Source organism: Typopeltis vanoorti, chromosome 9 (genome assembly GCF_054136105.1).
Source record: "Typopeltis vanoorti isolate ZY-2024b chromosome 9, IOZ_Tvanoo_1.0, whole genome shotgun sequence".
Taxonomy (NCBI): Eukaryota; Metazoa; Arthropoda; class Arachnida; order Uropygi; family Thelyphonidae; genus Typopeltis; species Typopeltis vanoorti.
The window spans coordinates 20,370,495-20,380,531 of NC_143557.1; the positions used below are offsets into that span (position 1 = coordinate 20,370,495).

Here is a 10,037-nt window from a genome sequence, read left to right on the forward strand (position 1 = left end):
TTGTCAGCGTTCATTTTTGTCATCTTCTGTTATTATTTGTGTTGAGATTCCTCTTGATTTCGATGGTGTTTCTTCACTTGGAGGTTTCCTTTTTTTTACTCTGGCTATTTGTTTACATTCTGAATCCTCCTGCCAATTTAACCTGTCTCAACACCAAATACATATTGAAGTACTTGTTGCATTAGTTGTCATTTACTCCTTTTATAAGTGGGTGAAATATTGGTGATATCTGTTCACGCGCGTGTGTATGTTTTATTATTATTATAATGTTCTTATTATTGTTGCTTACTTTGTTAATTTTATTCTATGGTTTTTATTAATGTTGTATGTTTGTATCATCTGTTGTGGTTGTTTGTATTTTGAAAACTGATACCGTTTTAAAACTTGACACATGATTAACACTTAAGTTAATGTCAATCAATCATATGACACCTACATAGTTTTGTTAATTTTTTGGCTAACAGGGCACTGTAGCTGCTATTCACTACTACTATGATATACCAGGACAAATCACAAAGCCATGTCATACTCCATTCCAAAACTGTGTGGATTCTCATCCATTCACTTGTTTAACAAAAAAAAAAAAGAGAGAAATACTACCCTCACCCACTTGAGACTGGCTAACTTACTAAGGCAACTAATGTGACGTCATACCACTTTTACCACAAGTTGCCCCAGTCCTGAAAATACTTCAGGCACAAACTTTGTTTGATCACACTTGGATAAAGGATTAAACCAAGTATATAATTTCTTATTATCTTTAATTTATAACTTGATTACCATATATTTCTTATAAAGGTTCAGCACAGATTCAGACTGGTCTTTTCCAATCAAAGTTTGCATGTAGTGCCATGCTTCTGAGGTGATATTAGTTTAACAGTATATGCTAACAGCAAACTTAATCCAATTTAAGGGGATGAAAAAATTCCTAATATACAAATTTTGTATTCAAATAAATTCATAATTGTTAACAAAGTTTAAAAAAAAAAAATCAGTCGTAGATCTTATTCGAAAATTTTAGTCCACGCTTTTATCAAAGATCTAAAGAGCAATAGCAATAATGAAAATATCTTAGCAAATGTGTGTTCTTCGGCCGGTTTAACTGCTTATGCGGGAGTAGGAAAAAAAACCTGTTACCACTGTATGAGATCGGCTAATTAACCATCAAACGAGAAAAATGCCTATGATTAGCCTATACAGGTAACTGCCCCAAGATTTTCTCGCGACTTGTGTAGTTATTAAAGTTTAACTTATATACAATTTTTTGAACTGAATTTTAAAACAGCATTTATGCACAACTAACGGTTCAATCATTAAAAGAACGTCAAAATCAAAATCCACATTTATTTTACTTTGCTATATTAGTCAAGAATTGGTTAAAATTCCAGTCTGGGTATATACTATGAAATATTAAGAATATGCACCTCTTAAAAATAAGAAAACAAACAGACAAACCCACCTTCTAATCAGAAAATTCAGCTGGCCAGCACTTCAGTAAACGGCAGCTCCAGCAAATTCACATCGGAAAACGAATGTAAATAGTTAGCAGCCATGTTGTTATAAAGCAGAGGGCAGATATTGAAAGAACTAGGTTCTGGAGATTCTGAACCAGTGTTGCAACGAAATATGACGATCCCTCAGGCTCAGCTGTTCTCGATAAAATAAGCAGAAGCATTAACTATAACTGTCTGCTAAGCAGTCGCATCCCTCAGGTCTCTACTTGTGTAGATAAAATCCCAAGGGAATAACCAAGATTCCACCTGAAATAACCACAATATAATTTTATCATCACTAACGTAACACACGTGTTAATAAACATTTTGTACTCTTAGGTAGGTCAAAGACAAAACGTTTCAAAATTTTGAAAAATATTATATACGACATGTGTCGTTTAATATGCCACAATCTACTGTTACAACTCTAAAATCAGCAACCCTCTAGTGACAATTTAAGAAATATTTTTTGTTGTTGTTTATTGACTTTTTTTTTAAAGTTAGTTTGTAGTCATCTGCAGGAAACAATTATAGACAAAATGCAATAGATTGGTTTTAATCCCACCATTCTTTTGTACATTTGTGGTTTTTATAACCTAGCAACAGCTTGTATTCGGAATGAAACAAGATCTTAAGTTCTGCATTATATATATATATATATATATATATATATATATGTAAATCAACCTACATATGGGAAGGTGTAAATATCCATAACACGACAATGCTACTTTCGCCGACAACTGTGTGTATCGTTGTCTAGAGAAGGGCGATGTTTATTTACAAAGAAAAACCCAATTTCTTAGAGTACGTCAGTTATGGTGATTAATACAGTATGTATGGAAAATATTCATATTTCCAATAATGAGCCTTCGTAGTGAAGTGGAGCGACAATGCCAATGCCTTTGAGTAAGACAGCCTTGATTCGAATCCTTCGAAAAACAGCGTAGACAGATTTGGCTCTAGGAAAGCCGGGTGTTTTCTCCTAGCAAACAAGCAAACACCGCGCGCGCGCGCGCGCGCACACACACACACACACAAACACACACAAACTGTACCTCGCTGCTGCCAGAAGTTTTAGTGTATATTGCACAGCAGTGACCATTCCCATCGACCTTTCAATGTTTCTCTGATTATATTTGCTTTTCAGGCAAGTAATGAAATTATTATAGAAACTATGCAAAGAGATAGATAATAACTTATGCATTATATGTCATAATGCGATTGTCATAATATGAGGCATGTTCTGTTTGTATAGAACGGTTCCCCCATTAGTAGTGCACTCAGGAATTAATCTTGGAAGGGGAAGGGGAGAATTGAGTAGACGATTTGAGAATACACACTACGAATCACAAACGACATATGACTGAGCATCTGCAATGATCGCTAATTCATAAGTAGTATAGAAATAGAAGGCACAACACAACATAAATAAAAAAATAAATTTTAATTAGAATAAGATTTTTGGAAAAATTTCTAGTGTTTTTATATATTTCTTTGGGGGGGGCCAGATCCACCTACCCCCCGGGTGCGCCACTGCCACTGATATGGCTAGAATATCGGGTGTTCTCCAAGGAATATCTGAACATCATTGCCGATTAAGTCCATCCTACAATGTTGGCTTTTCATCCAGTAGATGACTGTTGTTTCATGGACGAAAATGTTACTATCTCTCCCGAAAGAATTGTTCAGCAGTGATTCAGCGAGCAATACAGTGACTTCTAAATTTTTCTGGCCACCACAAAACCCGGATCTGAACCCCAATTAGAATGTGTGGAACATGTAAGAAAAGCAGATTTTCTAACATATTAACTTGCTGAACGCATGTTGTAGACGTAAATGCAATCTAATACCTTCTGGAAGATATTCCAAACCACTTATGTGCTGTAATACTGGTTAAAGGAGGTCCAACACGGTATTAAATAAAATTATCTTATTCGGTGGGTGGTATGTGTACATCTATACCCACATCGCTGAGCTCTAATAGTATTTTCTCCTACTGTACAGCTGCAACGGAGACACGTGATATTACACGCATGCTTACTTCACTTTCCGAGTCCATAACACCAATCATATCCTCTCCATTCAAAAAACAGTGGCTTGTATCGCCTTGTCACTGACCGTCAGAATGTCATCCATGGGGCACATATCGATTAGATTTGGGCAACATAAAAGATGTTCGTCTGTTTGGATGTCTCCGCAGTCACAGCTGTCATCATCTGCATAACCCAATTTCATCAGGTTACTTCTGCATCTGGACCTTCCACTCTAAGACGGTTCAGAGTCCTCCAGATGCTGTAGGGTTGGTTAACTCTTCCGTGATTATGGAAACTTCTTGAAGTTGAACCGACTCCCTCCATAGAACAAGGCATCGCTCCTCAGGTCTATGGATCAATGGTTTAGTCCTTTGCGTAAAACTACGCCTCGATCTGAGTCGAAAAGCCGTGATGATATGGCCATACATTGGATGTCTTTCGTCCATCATCTGCTTTTTTCTTTCCATCTCACCGGCCACTTAACATCTTATGCCTGGTGGCGCATAAGACGTTATTATCCCTGCTAAGGGATACAGCTTGTTGAATGGGGTTGGTCTTAGGCATCCGGTTATGATCCTAATGGTATCATTTAGAGCCACATCCACGTGTTTCGCATGGGTGGATGCCTCCCACACTGGGGCAACGTACTCCCCTGCAGCAAAACAGAATGCCAAAGCCATCAAGCGAAGTACCTCTGGTTGAGCTCCCCATGTCGTGCTGGTCATTTTTCTTATGATGTTATTTCTTGCATAGATTTTTCCTTTTAGTTCCTGGCAATGCACCTTATACGATCCAGCTTAACTGCAAGATATTTGGGGTCGCTGCGGTGTTCGAGGCGTTTTCCTCTCCAGAGAATGTTTAACTGGCGTTTTGCTTCCATATTGCGCAGATGAAAAGCTCAAACCTGAGTTTTGTTTGGGTTAGGCTTCAGGCAATTTGGTCACAGAGTAATTGGAGAGTATTTCTAAAGCTTCTCTCAACCTCTTCTCAACTTCGTCAAAACTCCTTACTTGACTGCATATAGCTGTGTCGTCGGCATACATAAACCTCCTCATTTGTGGGTGGTTTGGCTGATTGTTAGTATAAATATTGTAGGACATCGGGGCCAATACACTGCCTTGAGCTAAACCATTCTTCTGATTTCTCCATCTACTCTTCTTTCCTTGCAGAATTACGTAGAATCGTTGATTCTGGAGCATGGTTTTAACAATATTCATGAGGTGAAAATCTTTCGTTATTTGGTACAGCTTGACCAACAGTTTCTTGTGATTAACAGTGTTATATGCCGCTGAAAGATTAATAAAATCCGCTGCAGTCACAAGCGTCTTCTCGTAACCATCTTCAATGTGCTGCGTGAGATTCAGAATTTGGCCACAGAAGGACTTTCCGGGATGGAAACCGGCTTGCTCGGGTATAAGTTTCTCGTCAATTTTTGCTGCCATTCTTTTCAGAATCATTCTTTTAAAAGTTTCATACAAGCGGCAGAGGAGAGAAACAGAGCGAAAATTCTTTGGCTATTAGGTTCCTTTCCTGGTTTAAGTAAAGCTGCCACTTGAGTTTTCCTCCTTAATTTGGGCAACTGTAGAGATTCTATACACTTATTCATCAATGTTAGATAGGGCTAAACGGCCTTGCCTACTCCCTATATACGGGAATAAAGAGGCGTTAGCTGATTTTTTATTTTTATTTCTTTTTAAATTTTTTTTCATCAATTTCACCAGCCATGTCGTCCGAATTCGTCCCGACCAGCAGCTCTATTCTCTTTCAGGTGACATATAGCTTTTCTCAGTTCTTCGTCAGAGAAAGAACGGAGAGGCTAATGAATTAATCTCAGCTTCTTTAATGCACGTAAGATTGGTTTTCAGTATCTTCTTGTCTGTCTTGCCATTCAATAATAGCTGGTGAGCGATCTGGTTTGGCGTAACCTCTGTTACGTAAATTGGAGTTTTAGTTAAATCGTTGCTTAAATTCTTCAACAGTTTCCATGCCCATCTGCTGTTCAGTTTCATATCCAAATCCTGCAGTAGCTTCATCCATCTCTTCATTCTATCATCCGTGAGTTTGTCCACCAGTTTTTAGCCTGCCTCAATTGTGTCTACAGCGAAAGGATCTTCGTCATATCTGATTTTATATTATTTTTGTTGTTCCGTCTGGTCTTCATTAAGCCCAGCGAAGTATTGAATTCAACAGTTTCCATGCCCATCTGCTGTTCTGTTTCATATCCAAATCCTGCAGTAGCTTCATCCATCTCTTCATTCTATCATCCGTGAGTTTGTCCACCAGTTTTTAGCCTGCCTCAATTGTGTCTACAGCGAAAGGATCCTCGTCATATCTGATTTTATATTATTTTTGTTGTTCCGTCTGGTCTTCATTAAGACCAGCGAAGTATTGAATTCTGCACCCTTGTGGTATGTGCCTCCGAGATATTATATTGATGGTATTCACGAACTCTTCATAGTTACTTGGATCCGTTTCAAGAGTGTTTACTATCTGGTCGAGTTCCTTCGCAAATCCGTCTCATCTTGCTTTTTAAAAATTAAACAGTCGTTTAAAAGGTACTATCTCTGGATTGATAACGACTCTGACTTCACAAGTAACAGGCCTGTGCTGAGTTCTTGGTATCGGCTGTTCTGCTATCTTCGTCGCTTGCACGGCTACTTGTTCACTGATAAAGACGTTGTCTGGATTATAGCCTCTTCTCCACCTTCAACTATTGAATGATGGTCTTAACTTGGGGTCGTGGATCAACTTCAGAAATTCTCAACGTTGCCCGTTCCTGTCAGTCATTTTGTAGCCCATGTTAAACGCTGACAATTAAAGTCTCCGAGTATTATTTTAACCTTCTGGGCGTTAAAGTTGGCAGGTTCTTTGAAGAAAAAATCTTCATTAGGTGGCTTATATATCGATGTGATTGTGCAGGACTTGATCTCGATGATTAATATCTCTATATTATTATGGGATGTCATATGTATAGATTTGATATCCAAGTCTGGTTTAGCAAATATAACATTACCATATTGTTCATGTGGTCTCTCATCTACTAATTTCATTCCATGAATTTTTGGTCTACTGCTGTTTAACCCTTGATGTGTCTCCTGAATTACTAAAACATCACATTTGCGTATATCGCACATGTCTTCTAATAAAACTTCCTTTTCGGATGACAGTCCTTCAATGTTTAATGAAGTCGTCTTAAAGGCTAGCCTTGAAGAAGGCCGATTAATAGTTCGCATGATTGTTCCAGTAGCTGAAGGATTAGCCGTTGAATTTCAACGTTGCCCAGGGTACGCCCGATTGTGAATTCTGAGTAATTGCCTTTGTATATAACACAATCTATGAGAAGACTCCTTCAACGTACCCTATAAGCATGCTGTGTGACACGTTATTGTGTTCAGAATTATTATTATTATTATTATTATTATTATTATTATTATTATTATTATTATTTCGAGCTACTCCAGGGAGTCCTTAGACTCATCGAGGGAGGCCCTAAACATCATGTCCACACAACTATTCGACATTCTCACAGTATCCATCATACCTTGCCTTGAACTCACTCACTGTCATAGCACCCACAACAGACTCTGGCAGCTTATTCCACTCATTTACCACTCTGAAAGTAAAGAACCCCAGCTCTAACACCCCTGCTAACCACACTTTTTCCCAGCTTCTATAGGTGTCCCCTAGTTCTCCCACCACCAGTCCTGATCTCAAAAATATCCTCTGAATTAATCCTATAGAATCCTTTTAGCAATTTGAATGTCTCAATCATATCTCCCCTTTTCCGCCTATCAACTAGTTTCTGCAACCCACAAATCTTCAACCTGTTCTCATATGGTTCATTCCATAGACCTGTTATCATCTTAGTCACTTGCATCTGGATCCTCTCCACCTCCTCCCCATCAAGAAGGAACCGAAGTGACCAAATCTGGGCACTTTAGTCGAGATGAGGTCTTATCAAGGCTCGGTACAGAGGTACAATAACTTGCTTGTCTCTGCTCGTCAAGGTATTTTTCAACAACCAAGTGAGTTGATGAGCTGGTATAGCTACTTTTGCAATATGCCCCCTAAACTTCATCTCCCTATCCACCAACACTCCCAAGTCTCTGGCCTCATCAATCTCTTGGAGTACAGTTCCACCAATGTGGTATACTGCTGTCAATCTTTTCACCCTAAAATGCATAACCTTACATTTTGTCACATTAAATTGACATCCATTCTCCTTAGCCCAGAACTCCAATCTATCTAAGTCATCCTGCAAGACCTTGACATCTTCTGCATTCACTATCGCCCTACTCAACTTGGCATCATCAGCGAACAAATGAACTGTTCCACTCAGATCTTTCTCTATATCGTTAATGAACAGATTAAACAGCAGTGGTCCAAGAACAGAACCCTGCAGCACACCACTAGTCACAGACCGTCTTTTGGACTCTACTCCTGAATAAACTACTCTTTGATATCTCTCCATCAACCACCCACCTATCCATCTCACCAACCCTATATCCATTCCCAAATGTTGTAGTTTACGGATTAGAATTCCATGTGGTATCCTGTCAAATGCCTTTGCCAGGTCCAGCAATATCAGTGTAAACCCATTTCCCTTATCCAGTTCTGCCGTCACCTTGTTATAAAACTTGAGCAAATTACTGAAGCATGATCTACCCTTCACAAAGTCATGCTGTCCCCTGTACAGTATCTCATTTTCATCAATTCATGCCTGTATTTTTCCCTTGACTACTTTCTCCAAGGTCTCCAAGACCTTGACAACGACTCCTGATATGCTGATCGGTCAGTAATTTGCAACCATAGTCTTGGATCCTCCTTTATGCAGTGAAACTATTTTCCCCTCTTTCCATGCCTTCGGGACTAAACCAGACCTGAGACTCAGATTAAACAACATGGTCAAGGGCACTGATAATTCCTTAGCTGCTTTACGCAAGACCCGTGCTGGTATACCATCCAATCCCACAGATGTATTCACATTAAGGTTCTGTAATAGACTATTCACCTCCACTTCATTCATCACAATTCCTGTATAAACTAATGGTTCCTTTATTTTTTCAATGTCACCACCTGGATGATATACTTTTGCAAAGTGCGCACTCAATAACTCCACTATATCGACTGGTTCAGTGACCTCCTTACCATCGTTATTCCTTAAAATCATTTTGCCATGTACAGTTTTTTCTTGCTTGCAGCATATTGAAAGAACTGTTTGGGATTCTCTTTTGCTTGCATAGCTAGTTTCCTTTCATAATCGGCTTTTGCTGTTTTTACCACACTCGTTACCCTTCTGGCCTGCACTTTATACCGTTCGTGTGCCTACAGGTCACCCCTTTCTTTAAATTCCCTCCACAGTTGTTTCTTTTTTTGCAGCTCAAGCTTAATGGCGTTATTCATCCATTTAACCCCTACTTGTTTTACTATTCGGACCCTAGGTATACAATCAGCCATAACTTCCTGTAAATGCTCCTTGACCACTTCCCATGCTCTATCGAAGTCCAGCCCTTGCAGTTGTACATGCCATGGCACTTATCCAAGCTTGTCAAACTTGTCAGCACGGTAATTCAACATATACCCTGTCTTAATCAAAAATTCCACACCTTTAGCCACCTCCCAAAAGAATATAAATGTTATTGCCAGTTCTTTTGCTTTCTTCCTGAATGAAGCACATGACATATTGAACGAAATATATAGGAGTAATAAATCGGATTTAGTTTTATCTTACATGCGTGAAACCGTTTTTTTTTAGAAAAATTATATAATGAATTAAACACTTTTACAATATATATAGTCGCATAGTCTATCTTTCTGTTTCCTTAGGATCAGAATTACATGAAAATATATCAAATGTCCAGAGCATTAACAACACCATTAGAAAGAAAAAACTTTAGGGTTAGGACCCACGAGATGGCGGCACTTGTTCAGCCGTCTCTCTTCACTGTGTGCCGCTTAATTAGCAAGAGCCTTGGGCCAGCTATCTCGGATTGGGTACCAGTGGAGATTGACCTGCCCACTCAGTCTCCAAAAGTTAGATAGTGCTAAAACGGCCTCGCCTACTCCATATACGGTAATAAAAAGACGTTAGCTGATTTTTTTTTGATACATTTGAGTAGAACACAATATTCTTTCTTCACATTAATCCCATACATGAGAGCTTTTCATTCTATGCAGATTAGCATCTTCGATTACCAGAGAGTTGAGCAGAATGAAGAAACTCATTAACATATGATTTGAAAAAGTGAACTGAATTATACATACTAGGAAATGCATAAAAAAATAAAAGGGAGGCCTGTTAAAGAAGACAGCCATAGAAGAACCGAATGAAGAGGATGCGGAATTTATTCTGTAAATTTCAAATTTAAATTAGGATTGATGAATATTTACGAGTTTTAACTGATTTATAGAATATTAGGAATATTACTTAAGCCAATTTTGATGGCCATTGACGACTATGGAAATATCTGTATAAAATGCAAGTAGCAATACCTGAATTTCTGTGAGA

At 38.5% G+C, this 10,037-nt stretch overlaps 1 protein-coding gene across 3 annotated transcripts in view; it reads right to left on the reverse strand.

Annotated features, from left to right (window-relative positions):
* The window catches only part of LOC150102912 (uncharacterized), a 536,005-nt gene extending 534,110 nt beyond the window's left edge, over window positions 1-1,895 (reverse strand). For all 3 annotated transcript variants that reach the window (XM_090397626.1, XM_090397627.1, XM_090397628.1), the window contains exon 1: window positions 1,460-1,895. The gene's annotated coding sequence lies outside the window, so the exon portion shown is untranslated. The remainder of the gene's footprint in view (window positions 1-1,459) is intronic.
* Between the last annotated feature and the right edge of the window lie 8,142 nt (window positions 1,896-10,037).